General features: G+C 39.2%; 1 pseudogene; it reads left to right on the forward strand.

Moving 5' to 3' along the window:
• LOC149241090 (uncharacterized) overlaps positions 1-11,857 on the forward strand; it is a 36,777-nt pseudogene extending 24,920 nt beyond the window's left edge.
• Positions 11,858-17,030: the final 5,173 nt, after the last annotated feature.

The following is a 17,030-nucleotide window of genomic DNA, read 5'->3' on the forward strand; positions in this document are numbered from 1 at the left end:
CATACGAGTGAGCAACCAAGTTCCCAAGAAATCAAGATTGAGAAATCAATTAATGAGGCAATTCTAGAAGACAAACCAGATGAAAGACAAGAACTCCAACTCATAATCCCAAGTCATAAAGGAGATGTTGAAAATCCCCTAAAACAAGAGATCCTATGGTTCCTTGAGTTTGATGGATCAGTCAACAAATTAGGGGCAGGAGCCGGAGTGTGGATTCATAACAAACAAAGAAATCATGCAGAAGGTCGAGCCTATAGGCTTAATTTCATATGCACTAATAATATGGCAGAGTATGAGGCTCTCCTGTTAGGCCTCAAACTGGTAAAATCCCTACAGGCCACAAAAGTTTCAATCATGGGAGATTCAGACCTTATTATTCAACAAGTGAAAGGCAATTTTGTCACCAATGACAAAAGACTAAGATCATACAGGTCTGCCACTATTGAAATACTCAAAGCTTTCACTGAATTTCAAATGACCAAAATACCTAGGACCCACAACCTTCATGCACACAGTTTAGCTACATTTTCCAGTACATGCAAATTGCCTTTTGAACCCAACCATTGTTTTATAGCTGAGATAAAACACAGACCTTCTGTCCCAAACAATGTCAAAGATTGGCAAGTGTTTGAGGATGACACACAGATAAACAGTTTCTTAACCTTGCAGCATGAATTTTCAGGCTTGAACATTGATGTTGATTCTGTGAAAGACACACAACCATTAAGTGAACAGGATCAAACAGCTATATCACTCAAAACAGCAAATCAAATACTCTGTCCGACAACCTTTGACAAGGAAAATATACAAGAACTTGAACAATTGCATTTTGATGAAACAACTGGTGCAGAGGCTGATGTCATACAGCTAAAAGACAATTTTCTACCAACAGGCCTAACTCCATTGGAGGACATTTTTGACTCAAGTGATGTTCCTAGAAAACCAAAAATGCAACCCCTTAATGCTGCCATTGAAGAATGCAACATTGGAACTACTGAAAAGCCCAAGATAATAAAATTGTCTGCCTCTCTACCTCCTGACCAGAAACCTAAATACATTGACCTCTTTAAAGAGTTCCAAGATGTGTTTGCCTGGAGTTATGAGGATTTGAAATCCTATGACACCTTTGTTATTCAACACACTATCCCTCTCAAGCCTAATCAAAAGCCATTCAAGCAAAAATTGAGAAGAATAAAGAAAGAGGTACAAAAAATGTTCAAAGCCAGTATCATAGCACCAATCAGGTTTTCAGACTGGATTTCAAACTTGGTCCCCACAAGAAAGAAAACTTGGGAGATTAGGCTTTGTGTTGATCTAAGGAATTTGAATCAAGTATCCCTTAAAGACAATTATCCCTTACCAAAAATGGATCACATTCTCCAAAGAGTGGTGGGGGCTTCAAGAATCTCATTACTTGATGGATTTTCAGGTTTCAATCAGATCCTAGTCCACCCTGATGATCAAGATAAAACAGCTTTCACAACCCCATGGGGAACTTTCAAATATGTTAAAATGCCTTTTGGGTTGAAAAATGCAGGAGCTACATTTCAAAGAGCAATGGATATTGCTTTTGCTAAAGAGATTCGTGACTTCCTTGTTATTTACTTAGATGACCTCACACCTTTCTCAAAGTCTGACCAAGAACATCTGAAACACTTGAGACAAATATTCATAACATGTAGGAAATATGGAATTTCCTTAAACCCCAAGAAGTCTCTATTTGGTTTGGAGGAAGGCAAGCTATTGGGTCATATCATTTCAAAGGATGGCATTAGAATTGACCCAGACAGAATACATGCCATCTTGCAAATGCCCCATCCAAGAAATATTAAAGAATTACAAGCCTTCTTGGGAAAGATCAACTTTCTAAGGAGATTTATCCCAAACTTAGCAGAATTGATCAGATTACTAAACAACATGCTAAAGAAGGATTCAAAAGTGAAGTGGACAGTAGAAGCAAATCAAGCTTTTGAAGGTATTAAATTGGCCCTTACCCAAACCCCAGTCTTAACAAATCCTAAATTTGACAGAGAATTTATCATCTTCTCTTTTGCCTCCCAGCATACCATTGCTGCTGTCTTATTGCAGAAAGATGATCAAGGAAATGAAAAACCTATCGCTTTCTTTAGCAGAGCTCTTAGAGATGCACCTCTGAAATACCAGATCATGGAAAAGCAAGCTTATGCTTTGGTCAAAGCTATCAAAGACTTTAGGATTTATATCCTATACTCTCATGTTATTGCTTATGTACCAAATCCCATTGTGAAAGACATATTGACTCAAGAAAACTTAGAGGGAAGAAGAGGAAAATGGATTGCTAACATATTAGAATTTGCCATTGAAATAAGACCTACAAAACTGATAAAGGGGCAAGGTTTGGCTAAATTGATGTCTGAAGCAAACTTCCAAGCCTTGGACATTAACCAACTGGACAATGAACCAGAGCTGGCGACTCCAAAGATCAATGTAGCCTTTGAACAATCCCTGTGGTATTCTGAAATCTGTTATATATTGCAAAACCTGTGTGCTCCCCCAGGGTTGTCCAGAACCAAATCTAGATTTCTAAAAATGAAAGCTTCAAAATTTTGTGTTATAGATGGTAATTTACTATGGAGAAATCATGAAGGTATACTACTGAATTGTTTGAATATGGATGAGACTAACAATGTTATAAAAGAATTCCATGCAGGGGATTGTGGTGGACATTTGTACTGGAAGTCCACTGTGGATAAGATATTAAGAGTAGGTTACTATTGGCCCACTCTATTCTCTGATATTAAAAAATTTACCACTTCATGTCACAAGTGTCAAGTGTTTGAGGGAAAAAGAAAGTTGCTACCACTTCCCTTAAAGCCTATTACAACAGAAAGGCCTTTTCAGCAATGGGGTTTGGACTTCATTGGGGAAATTCATCCTTCATCTTCAGGCCAACATAGATGGATTCTAACAGCCACAGATTACTTTACTAAATGGATTGAGGTTGTTCCATGTAGACAAGCAAATGATTCTACTATCATTCAGTTCCTTGAAACTAATATTCTCTCCAGATTTGGTTGTCCTGACAAGATTATAACAAACAATGCTGCTGCTTTTAGATCCAAGAAGATGGTGAACTTTTGCCACAAATTCCACATTACTTTGGGCCATTCTACTGCATACTACCCTCAAGGCAATGGTTTAGCTGAATCATCTAACAAAATTCTTATCAACATCATTAAGAAGATACTGGAGGAGAATAAGAAAAATTGGCACAAGAAGCTTGTAAATGCCTTATGGGCAGACAAGCTAACAACCAAAAGATCTATTGGGGTCAGCCCATATGAGTTGGTTTATGGGATGGAAGCCAAATTTCCTTCATCATTAGGGGTCCCTGTCATGAAGCTACTTCAAGAAAGTCAAGCTGAACCAAATGACATGCAAAGAAGAATCAATCAGATTATCTGTTTACAGCAAACCAGAGATCAAGTGTACAGCAGAGTTCAGGTCCTACAAGAGAAACTGAAGAAGGCCTTTGATAGAAGAACCAAGGCTGAAGATTTCTTTATTGGTGATAAAGTGCTTAAATGGGATTCAAGAAGAGAAGACAAGGGAAAGCATGGAAAATTTGACTCCCTTTGGAGGGGGCCTTTTGTTATTCAAGCAGTACAAGGAAATAACACCTATTTCTTGAAGAATTTGGATGGCACTAAAGCTGAAGAGGGCCCTGTAAATGGCCAGATGTTAAAGCACTATTTTGATTACTTTCCATGTATATAGCATGGCTTTCCCCTGTACATAATCAGTTGTATATACTATTTTCTTCCAGCATATAGATAGTTCAGTTTAAGAAGCTTTGTAAATAAGCAGGGAAAAGCTTTTATTTCAGAAGTTCCACAATGGTGACAGATTCCAGTTTTGAGGTCCAAAGAGAAAGTTTGCAAGTTTTGAGAAGAAGTCAAAAGCCAAGGCATTCTGACCTGCTGTTCTTGGTCTTTCAAGTAGAAAAACCATCCCCAAGTGGAGCCATTGTTAGCTACCTATACCAATAGGTTTCATTTTTCATGATTGGCAGGGGAAGTGCCAATATGATCTACTTTGGTGATGCAAAGATCTCATATTGTTGTGGAAAACACATATCCACAGTTGGTTGATGTTGTCCTACTTCTGAATGGGTGATCCAACAGTCTAAGCTAGGTCATGCCATATTTCAATTTCTTGTTGTAGACTAGAGAAAGAAATCTGTCCAAAATGTTCAATCTTGGCAGGTAAGTAGTTAGGTAGAGAACGAAGGTTCCCAACTGTTTAATCTGGGGCCTTGGAAGTAATAAGGCTAGCCTTAGATAGAAAATCAAAAGGAAAAGCCAAAGGAAAAGAAAAGGCAAATGAGGGTTTGCAAGTCTAAGTGCACCCTCCTTGAAGTAACAAAAAATGCTAGGCAATAGAATGGGTAGGTAGATGGGGTTGCAGAAGCATGATTTCTTTCATATCACTGGCCTAAGCAAAGGGAACACATGAGGGCCAATGCAGATCTCTTATTCAGCAGTTTTGCAGCAACAAAATGAAGCATGTCTAACTTCCCAATCATCCCCCATCACATTCCTTGCTAACATCCCAATACCACCTTTGTTCATGAGAGAAAAGAAACTCATTGATTGATCCTTGTTGCATAAAGAGCCACATTTCCTGTGTAAAAGTCTTTTCATTTTGATCTACTCTCCTAACTAAGTTTGTTTCCTATAAAACTTAGTCTTTGCTTCCTCTTCTCCATATCTTCCATCCAATACTAACTACTAACTCTATCTATACTTAACTCCCTATGTTCCCCTTTCCCTATTACTATAGCACTATTGTGTATAAAAACCCCAAAAATATGTATATATCCCTCCCCTTTGGCATTATAGCCATATGTTCGAATATTGGAAAACCATGCAGAAATAAAGTCTTGTTGTATATGGTTGTGTAAAGTCAGGGATTAAACTAACCCCTGGTTGGTTTAATAACCTAAACTCTACCCTTGTCCCCTTACAACCCCTTTGCAATGTTTTACCCGCCCTATTTGCAAAAACCTTGTTAAAACCCACTTTTGCCGCCTATCCAAAGTTTTGGTTATAATGCGCATTTCATAAAAAATAAAGGAAATCATTAAAAAATGCTGACGGGGCCCGCTGTATTGTCCTATCGTTTTCACAACCCGTCGCCCGTCGGATCTGGGCCCTCCCATCCGACGACTTATATCAATATCGGGCCGCCCCCAATGTCCGGACGTTAGCACCTGAAAAATGTCAGAGGGTGACGTCAGGGCTCGGCCACGCGTCGCTTCCAAGTTATATCGGGAGGCCGCCTGCCAATACCGCCCCCGTACCATGAGCGGTCCGATGGAACCACTTACCACTTTTGTTTACCGCCCGCCCACGTCACGCCCATGTCATGCCAAGTCGGTCCCGCATCAGCGCTTAGCCCGCCATTGCTCCACTCTGTCTGCCACCTCAGCAGTTCCCATGGACCACTCACAGGCCGCCACGTCACCTTGCCGTACCCGACCCCACCCGATGACGTCATGCTGACGTCATCCAAAAAACGCGCCAAAAGCCCAAAATGTCCATATTTTCGCCAAAATTCGCGTTTTTTCTCATTTTTTGACAAAAGAACTATTGTGCTCCCTGCATGTAATTTACGACCATTTCGCCGCCAACCTGCAGAAATTGATTTAAAGACCGTGGGCGCCCTCAATTCGCCTGCATTGCCACCATTGCCAGAGTTTACCAGGTATTTATCAAAATCTCCCCTCCGCGCCTGGTTTTTTGCATAATTCACCAAAACAAGCGAGAAAAGAGAGAAAAACACTGTAATTACCAGCAAATTCTCGGTGACCACCATTTATCTCCAGCTATACGGTCGAATTTACCTACAGATTGTCTGCATTGAGCCAAATTTCCACAAATTTACAGTCTGTTTGCGCATTCGCAAACTAAAACTTCTGCTGCACTAGCTCACCGGGAAAACCACCCTTAAATCCCAGTATTTTCTCATTAAACTTTTCTCAGGAGCATTTCAACTTGTTTTCACCATAATTCACCCTCTTTCCCCTGCAAATTGCCCTGTTCCTGCAAAATTCATTGCTCTGTGTTGCTGAGCCCAGAAAAGCAAGTTCAAATACAATTTAAAGTACCAAAACCATGGAAACTCCAGTTGCATTGAATGTTACACCTCTAAATGCCCCACAAAGAGAGCTAGAGTGGCTGCCCTTAGCTGACAGAGACTACCAAATGGCAGAGGGAATCCCAGACTATAGCAAGTACCACATTCAAGTACTCAATGACCTTAAAGCCAAACACCTCAGTGGGAATGATATCCTAGGGATTTGGGACTCCAATTTGCCCATTTTCAATCTCCCTCAATTCAATATCCTCCCAGACTTGATTCACAGATGCAGTGCCAACTATGACCCCTGTCAGAGAGCTGTCCTCAATTCCTCAGGCTCAGTTTTGTTCCATGTCACCCCTGAGGCCATAAATGAAATGCTACACTTTCAAACTTCAAGGCCATTGACTCCCCTCTCCATCATGGATTTGATAAAGAAAGGAGGCAAGCTGTCCAGTGCCCAAATTGTAAAAATCAATCAATTATTCATTCAATCAGGCTCTGAAACTGTGAGGACTCCCCCTATTGGAAATGTGTATCTAAATGAACTGGGCAAAATGCTTGTGGATATGATCAGTTATGTCCTGGGATACAGAACATCTGAGGATGTTGATGAAACCATTCTGGCCATGTTGTCCATCTTCTCCCCTGGAAAGCCTCCTACTGTTCATTATGATTATGCTGCCTACATTGCCAATAAGATTCATGAGCAATTGATGAATCTAGAGAGGGAAAGGATATTTAGATATACTTCTTACATCTATCACTTATTCCTATTCTATCAGCCTGATAGCTTCCCTATTACTCTCAAGAGGCTTGATGCCCAAGGGAACCAAAGGTTTGTAGTGTTTTGGTCTTCAGTTTTCCATCACATATCTTTTTCACCATACAATTATTGTGAATTCATAGACCTGTTTATCCATCCAGCCATGTCCTTGCTGTTGAGTGCCCCTCCTCCAAGATTAACAGATGAGATGCAAAGGATTCTCCAGCTCTCAAAGGCCTACAGCATTGGGGATTGGTACTTTTACCAAAACCATACAGTGATCAGAATATATGGCTGTGAGTTAGCCCCATATAGGCTGCCAAGATATGTCCCTATGAGACTCTTTGCCTTAGAGTATTTCAAGCAGTTTGGAAATGCAAACATGGTCCATTTCCACAGCAAAAACAAGAAGGTACAGCTAAAAGTCAGAAATCAACTAGGCCCATTCATTTATAATAAAAGAGAAGAGGCATGGCAAGAAGCAGACAAGATCCTGCAACGCCTTGGATTGCAAACTAGTTTCCTCTGGATACCCTATGACCCAAATCACTTCATTAGCCTTAGAAGGGTCAAGTATAAATTGGCTAGCTATGATCATGTCAGGCTGCCCCATATTGAAAAATATGCCAATCTGTTAAGATGGAAAGAGGGCACGTTAGAAGAGGCAAGTACTAAAGAGTAAATTCTACAAAAAGAAGCAAAGAATCTTGAGAAGGAAGCTGACTTGGAAAATTGTGGGTAGGTTTCCTCTTCTTGGAGCAGCTGCCTCATCCTCTACAGCCCCCCAGCAGGCAGCTAAAACTACTCCTCAGGCAACCAACAAAGGTAAAGAAAAAGAGATGGAACTGGAGCAGCCACCCCCAACAGCAGAACAGCAGAAAGAGCAGCCCAAACAGCAAGAGGAAATGGCTGAGGCCCCAATATCTACAGAGCAGCAAGCTCAAGAAAGTGTGCCTCCAAGGCAGGAAACAATAGTGGAGACCTCGGTGCTCCAAACTCCACTAAATGAAGAAAGAAGCAGGAAGAGGGATAGAGAGCAGGAAACCCCCCTTACTACATCAACAAATCAACAAGGGGAGAAAAGGCAGAGAATAAATCCTCTTTCTGAGGAAGAGATGCCTATTGGGCAATCCATGGGTATGGGCCCCCCTAGCATGGAAGCATCTGCTAGTTCCTTTCAGCAGGAACAAGAAAGAACAATTGGAGGAGAGGTCAGCTCCTCAAGCCAGCAAAGGAGGGTTGAATCAAGCATAAAGCAACAATTTATTGACATCAAGAAGAGAAATGAGCCAGTTAGACTCCAGCTATATAATCACTTGCTTAAAATGGCTCCCACAAACCAACAAAGGCTTATGTCAGCATATGACATAACAGAGGGGGAAATGACTATGAGTCATTTCATGCCTACTATGCTGCAGCCACAGTCAGCTGCAGATTACATAAGAACCAATCTTGAGGTACTTGCAAAAGACATCCACCCAATGGACCAGGTAGAGCTTCACAAAAAAACGGGTGAGATGGTCTATTCAACTCTTGCAGACAAGACCTTCCTTGCACACAAATTGCAAAACAGTCTTCATAATACAACTGCCCAATTAGAATTGGAGAAGGCCTCTTCACAAGCCAAAGACAACAGGATTAGGTCTTTGGAGGATATTATTATAGAGCTTGGGCATGACCCAAGTGATCCCAAAGCTGTACAGGCATTGCTAAAAGAAAAAGAGGCAGATATAGCAGCTTTGAGGAAGATGGTAAAAATTCCAGCAACCCTTCACCCTCAAACAGAAGATGTTGCTCAGCAGAGGAAGGACCAAGATGTAGCAGCCATGCTGCTAACACTACACAAACAGCTGGTGCAAACAGAAGGGAAATTGGTAGAAACAGAGGCTGCATTACAGGCAGCCCTGAAGCAGAAAGAAGGAGGCCAGACATCTCAGCCCCCTCAGCCAGTGATTAATCTTGAGGAGCCTCCTCAAACTATCAGTCCTCCCACAAAACAAGCAGCTGGGACAGGCCCATCAACATCAGCACCAGCAACAGCATCAGAACAGGCACCAAGCCTTGATATGCAGAAGATGATGAAGGAGATTCAAGTTCTAGAAGCCCAGATGGCTGAACTAAATGAGGCCAAGGAAAAATTGGCTACAATTAATGAAAAGTATGATAAATCAAAGCAAACTGTAGCTGAAAAAACAAGAGAAGTGAAGGCTCTAGAGAAAAGGATAAAAGAGCTGGAGAAAGAGCTCTCTCTTGACAAAATAGTGGCAGAAATCAAGAAAGTCCTATGGGCCAATATTGGTCAATCTATAACAGATCAATGGCAATACATAGAAACCATTCATGAGCACATGGACCTCATAGGCAGGGCTCACAAGGAAAGTCAAAGAGCAAGGGCATCTCTAGGCACTATGCCTGAGATAGCCAATAGGATGATCAATGTCATGAACAACCGCACAGGCCCTCAGCTGGCAGCAATAGGAATCACCAATAGAACTGACACCATCTTACTGATAAAGAGGGTCCTCACGTTGAGAAATCTGGTGCAAACATTGGATAGAAGGTGCCAGGAAATGCAAACAGAGGTGAACAAGTTCACAGAGAAATTCACAGCATTGCATAACAGAGGCCTTCCCAGCCTGCTAATCAGTGCAGGTAGATTGTTGTCCCATGAAAATTATGCCAAAAGGGTAAATACATTTGCCACAAATCAGATCACTGTAGGATCAAGTACCCCAGAGGAAACAGGGCCTGCATCTGGGCAGAACCTCTATGAGAAAATAGAAAATTTATTTTTTATCATGAATGAAATCAGACATCTGTTTGAAGTGCCTCCTAATTACTACAGATATACTGAGGCAGATGAAACACTAGGCACAATTTTGAGACATCAGTTGCCTACTCAGGAATGGTGGACCAGCATGATACAGACATTGCTGTGAACAAACAGGTTTTCATCAAATTTTTACATCAAATTACAAATCATCATGTTCAGACAGTTGATATATTCACTATGACTGTAAAAGAGTGGACTGAGCCAACTCAGCAAACTAACTTGGCCACTAAAGCAACCCCGACAGATGCAGATGACAGGGCCAAGAAAGCTACAGCACGACAGAACATTAAAGGCATATCATTCAGAATTAATGCAGAGCGCTCAACCGACTCAGTGGCCTCCAAAAGTCAAAAAGGTTTCTGACAGAACTGAAGGGTATTCATTGTATATTTAGAATAGCAATAACTTTCTTATCTGCTATTTCTGAAAGTTGGTGAACGCAGTTATTGAACAAATGACTCAGCGTTCAGATATTTTGTAAAACCGATTGTATATATTTCCCCTCGCATAAGCTTGCTGGGGTTGTTGATTTTCTCTTCTAGAGAACTTATGCTGTAAATTTCAGACTTTTAATACAGGGAGCTGATGGAATTTCTAAAGTTCTGAGTTGTTTTGTTCTGGTGTGATTGCTTACTGCTGCAGGATTCCTACATATTTTATGGCACAATAAGTTTCCTCAACCTTCTTGTTATGCATTTCATTCTATCATAGTCCGTTCATGCTCTATATTTCACAGTTTAATAGCACAGAAAAAGAATAGTTTCAGGATTTGTTCATTGAATACCCTGAACTCAATCTATGTTGTTATGAATGTTTTCCTCTAGTATTAGTTATGAAAGTGTAATTCTTAATTGCTTCACCTTCAGAATAAAACTTCACAGTGAGTGTTATTCAAGAATTCAAATCTGCTCCTGAGTGATATATCTCTTTCTCACATCACCAGCTTAGTGAAAAACTCTTAGTTGCCTTTCACTGGCTAGACATATTTCATCTTCACAATTTTAAGTTTGTTTCATGATATATCTATATGGCCCTGCAGTTTTAGCAATCTTACTCAATATCTCAAACAACCCATAATCACAGACTCCATTGCCCAATGGACTGAAACCCTCTGAAGATCTCATCTTAACTACTGGAAGACATCATTCAACCAAAATTTAAATCAAAAATCCCACCTCATAACTAGCCTAAAATCCTCAAGAACAAAGTTAAAAACTAAAAGAGAGAGCCCTCTCTGATTACAGGTTGGCTAGAACCTGTAATCCAAAGCTTGGTTAGTGGTTACCCCGGCCGTATTCCCTCAGGAGTCAAAGGGAACAACCTGGGTGTTAACAGAATGTAGCACAAAAGCGACATTACTCGATGATTAATATACAAGAATTAAATGTCTCCTTACACTCTCGTTGAAGCTCCATCACATCTTTGCTTTGTTATTCATTGTTGCTAAATATTTTTGTTCCCTCTTTTATGATATCATAATATAGTATAATCATAATAAAAGGATAAAAAATACTTATATATTAATAATATATATTTAAATTATGTATAATAAATATTAGAAAATTTATTATAAATTGAATTTAAAATATTTGATTAGTTGTTTCGCCATAATGCAGAGTCGATGCTCATTTATGGAGGAAAAGATAGGAAGGAATGTCGGGATGAACTAGGCTATTATTTATAGTAGTTGGTTGTGGCAGATAAACCAAAGGATTTTGTCAGTACATGGGAGAATTGCCAAGAAAATGGCCTCAGCAAGCAATGGAAGCAATGGAAGTGGTGACGCTACGAAGTCAGGACACGATGGGAACATATGGGACGTTGTTGATAGCTCCTGCAAGCAAGTAATCAAGGAAATATTGAAAGAAAACAACGAAAACATGGTGGTCTTGTATGCCCAACTGTCGGGTCTTGGTAAGGACATGGAATTGCTTCAGAAAACCATGGAAAGTCTAAACACATATGTCTTGAACCAAGGCCATAAGGTTGAAAACATTGAAGTTAAAGTTGAGACAACGACTATGGGTGTGTTGAAAGAAGTCTTTGGATTTGGGGATGCCTTTGTCCCTCATGATAAAGGTGTCGTAGTGCTACAATTCAGGACCTGGATCCTAGGGTTGGCAGAGTTGAAGAACTAGTCATGCCTCTAACGAGGCTCTGGGAGAAGTTGACCTTGGTAGCAGCGTAATAGTTGTCTTTTTCTAGTTTACATATATATTTTTTTCGAAAAATAGAGTATGGTGCAGTCTTTTCGAAGTTCTATAGTATAAACTATGTAAAAGGTTCGTATGTAAATAACACAGGTAGCAACAGGGTCTTTCTGGTTAAAATGTTGAACAATATTGAGAGGTTTCTCTCCTTGAATATGTGGGACCTGCAATAAGGTCTTTCTGGTTAAAATATTGAGAGCTTGCTCTCCTTGAATATATGGAACTTGAGCCGTTTCGAGGTTTATTAATAAAAAAGGTACCAATTTTATTGAAAAAAATAATTAAATTAAAATTATAAAAATTCTATTCCAAAATAAACACATCTATCCATAGTTAATATTTACTCTCATATTATCAAAAATTATTAAGCCCCTAAACAATTAGGTTGTGAATGCATAAGAAAAAAGACATATTTTGAAATATGTTGAAAAAATAAAAAAAAATCATATATATATATATATATATATATATATATATATATATATATATATATATATATAAAAAAAAATATTATATAAATATTATTTTAATTTTAAAATGTTTATAAATTTTAGAATATTTTAAAGAATATAAACCAAATCAAACAGTGGTACAATTAACTTTGTTAAGAGCATTCCCAAATCTACAATACTCTCAACATTCACGTTGATTAGTCTGTTATTATTGTTTCAACCCCACCGTACCTTGAAGAGATCCAGCCAGTCCTTCCATGTTACCTATGATCAAATTGTGAAGATCATCTCCAGCCCATATAGGGAAAACACCCAAATTATTGACGAAACAGACCACACAACCAATGAGTATTGTAGATATCCTTTGACTGGCAATTTTGAAAAGGTTTCCCACTCTGTAACCAACGACAGTGATGAGATTGAAGGTGAGAATGAAGATGACCACCCCGTAATCGTATCTTTTCTTGATCACTGGAAAGAAACGTGAATATGTGGACGCTGCGCCTGCATCACCCAAACGATTTAGCATATGTATCAGAACCGTGAAAACTAAAAATTTGAATATATGACTCACTACTCATTTGTAAATGTTGGAAATGAGAATGTAATGACCTAAGGAAAAAACAGAGACACCCGGTATAACTAGTTCGAAATTTTTCCATGCATGTTCTACAACACAACTGACTTCTACTCCGAATAATACAGCTAACAAAGTGGCACAACATCTGTTCAGAATTTTGACCAACGTGGCACCTGTAATATATCATTATAGAGCAAAAAAATAATTCGAATGAGCGCAGTAAGTTTCTACTGATACTATATACTCACGAAATCTTCATATCCAAATTCTATAATTCCAGAGAGAACAATATTGCAATAGATACTTGAGTAACTGTAAATTTAGGAATATTTAGAAAATGGGATGGGAAGGAGTGAAATTTTGTTGTTGTTTATCAAATTTTCAAAATATTCCAATATAATTAATTACTAATTACTAATAACAGCAAAAAATAATAATAATGTTTTCAGATTTACTATTTACTAAGTATTTAAACCTTCTGTAACTACAATCCATGGATCCCAAGTTGAATGTTCAGGAGGGTGAATAGCTCTAAACTAATCAATGTTTTCTGTGAATAATTACCTACATTGAATCCAAAGACCAGGCCAACAGTCATGACCGCCCATATGGCATTTCCACCAACAGTGTCAAACAACCAGGCTGACAGTCATGACTGCAACGGTGTCAAACAATGGCCTCACGAAGTACACAAGAGACACCAAAGGCGGTTCCAGACCAACTTTGATGGAATGGATAACTCTTCGAGGATCATCTGCACCCACTTGCCAAATCCTCCTGCACACAGAAAAAAAAAGATAATTCCCATCGCCACAAAGCTTCAAAAATTCTCCCGACCATAGGCTTGCGGGGTTTGATGGTATTCACAGCCCTTCCTTCCTTGACATTAATCTTCCACTCCATAGGCTATGACTGAATCTTCTCGTCATCCATATCCGACTACTGCTCTCTGAACAAAGTTAAGGTCTAAACTTGAAACTACTAGAACCTTAAATATATGTTGTGTTCTATCTATGACTTGATCAACACCTGGTTACCATGTACCGGTAGAATCCCTGATCCCCTCGTCATGCTTCTAGAAGGTTTCGCGACCGACTTGGTGCGGCCATCTTTCAAGGAAGACTATATGACAAGCTAGTCTTAACTGTCCAAACTCAATTTAAACCTCTTTAAATCTCTAGCATCTCTACATTTCCAATTGCTTAAATGGTAATAGGATAGTATCCGAATTGAGATTAAAAAAATGGGATTTGTTGGTGCATTTTCCAATTGTTTTGTTTGAAAAAAAAAAAAAAAAAATTGTAACGAGGATAGTATTGGAATTAAAATTAAAAATAATATTGTTGGAATTTCAACCAAGATCAAGGAAATATAATTTAATTATAAATGTCAGACAGGAGGTAACTCCTCAAATCAAAAACTCATATATTCATTCAATTTGTTCATTATTATATACAAGAGGGAGTGATTGTTCGATTCATCTCCCGATGAATCTCATAGTTCAAATTTCCAAATCTATCATGCCATGATAAACTTGATGGAAGTGTACCTTCTTCATAATGAGAATTGTATGAGAAATGTTGTGCACGAGCAGAGGTACCCTGCAGCTTGAGAAGCCTTTCTTCTTCTATCCCTGTCATGACAAGTGAGTGGTCAGATGCTTTTCTCACCTCAAGCTTGCCATCAAACATATGAATGGAGTGACCTTGCTGGAGGATGTGGACCAAGGACAGCAAGTTTCTCCTCAACTGTGGGAGATATAGAACGTGATGCAGAAGAAAGTCTGGAAGACCAGGAAATTTAAGCCTAATTGTGCCAAGCCCTGATGGCTTGATTTTTGATTTGTCTGCAAAGTATACTGCTCCATCAACATTGTCAATAAATTCTTCAAAAAAAAAAATTCTATGAGTCATGTGGCAAGTTGCTCCTGAATCAAGCAACCAATCATTTTTCGAAGAAGCAAGTGAAGCATTAAATAAGTCTTCATTTACTCTAATATTACATTGTGCCACAACATAATGAGTGGATTCAGGTGCTTTACCTTTGTTTGTGTCATTAGTTTTACCTTTGGGTTGGTTTCTTTGTTGCTCAATTTTGTCCCAAGGTAACTTGCATGTGGAGACATCATGTGATCCATTTCTTTTGCAGCGTATGCAGTGAAAATCCGATTTTTCTCCTTGAGAGTGTCTACCCCCCTGCCTCTGAAATATCTTCCTCTTCCTCTTCGACCACCTCTTCCTCTGGAAGAATCTTGGGTAAAATTATTTTCTTTATGAGCAAAGCACACAACCTCTTCAGAAGATTCAGGGGCTATCTTCTTTCCAAAAGCTTTCTCTCTTTCAGCAAATTTTTTCACAAGAGAGTCAAAGGTAATATCTTTGAGATTTCCATTTGCTTGCAATGACTCAAGATAATTGGAGTAAGTAGGATAAAGTGCCTTGAGAAAAGCGATAAGAGGAATATCCAATTCAACCTCAGTGGCTTTGATATCATGCATTATAGATTTTACTTCGGATGCAAGAGCAAGAGGATCATTATTTTGTAATTCAAGGGTGAAGAGTTTAATCATGGTTGAAAAACTTCAAGTGCAGAGTGTGAGTCATAGAGTTCCTTCAGCTTTTGTAAGGTTTCGAATGCATTTGAAAATGGCGAAATGTGTCGACTCACCTCTTCACTTACAGACGCTGCAATCAATGCATAGGCTTTGTTTTTCTTATTTTCCCAAATGGCGAGCTCCATGTCTGAGGTAGGCTGGACTGGCACTTCGTCTCCTTCTCCAATACACACTCCTTTCCATAACTCATTAAAAATGAGAGTGTGTTGGATTTTCCTCGACCATTTAGGATAATTCTCCTTACCAATGAGAACTATTCTCACAATAGATATATTTGAATGCATATCGTTATACCAACATCGTTCAACCTGGTATCGCCTTCTTTCACCCGTATACTAGAGTTTGATGTTTAAGAGATGAACAGCGGAGATGAGCAGAGGAGGGTCATCGATGGTAAGTGATCAACGATTATCACAAGAAAAACAAGTCGGGGCATAACCACGGCTAAAGGCAGATTTCGGGTTACAAGTGGGATTTCGGGCAGATAAAAATGGTAAGTGGTATTGAGAGGGGAGCGCCCGATTCCACTGAGGGGTTAACACGTAGTAAAAACCGCTCGTATCGAGAGGGTAACTCTCGTGCAACTAATGCACTCGAAATCGCTATAAACTGTCGGATTGGAGGTTACAGTCAACGGTGGAGATTAAAAGGCACTTTTCGGGCGGGTAACCTCGTGCAAGTGGTCCCCTCCGAAATCAATGTCAGTCGTCGGATCTGGAGGTTGAGATCAACGGTGGAGAATGAGCCAGATAAAGTGAAACCTTGGGAACTGTGTCCGAGCGGGTTTAATGAAGGATATGATCGCATCGCAAACATGCAGCGGTATTGATCGAGGAAAGAGATTTGTGATATGCAATTAAAAAGTGGACCCGATGATTTATATATGGGTTTATAATACTTGAGATCCAGCTCAAGGGAATACGAAAAAGGATATATGTGAATACGAAAAAAGATATATGGTTTTTCAATGCGAAAGGGTATATATACCATACTCAGAGCAGGAGGAAATCCAAGTCATTACAGCACCTTCGACAAATGTATTAAACGAAAAATGAACGAAAGCTCTCCTTCGGCTTCAATGCACCATTCGACGCAACAACAATGAATGAGATTTCGCAGGGTTATGACAGAAATGTCAGCCTGCAAAAGATGCAAAACAAAGGCAAAACAGAATAGGAGTTACAAATTAAAAGGAAGCCAAAAAATGGTGCCTGCTCTGATACCATGTTAGACCAAGAGGTAACTCCTCAAATCAAAAACTCATATATTCATTCAGGTTGTTCATTATTATATACAAGAGGGAGTGACTGTTCGGTTCATCTCCCGATGACTCTCTATCTTCTCTATTATTTATTTACATTAATTACAGTTGTACACCCAATCCCTCTGATTAGGTGTCAACAATAAATGTTATCTAAAGTATCTATAATTAAAAAAAAAAAATTCCAAATTATT

This window comes from Pinus tabuliformis, chromosome 8 (assembly GCF_031772625.1).
Source record: "Pinus tabuliformis cultivar Carrire ecotype Pingquan chromosome 8, CPIR1, whole genome shotgun sequence".
NCBI classification, from domain to species: Eukaryota; Viridiplantae; Streptophyta; class Pinopsida; order Pinales; family Pinaceae; genus Pinus; species Pinus tabuliformis.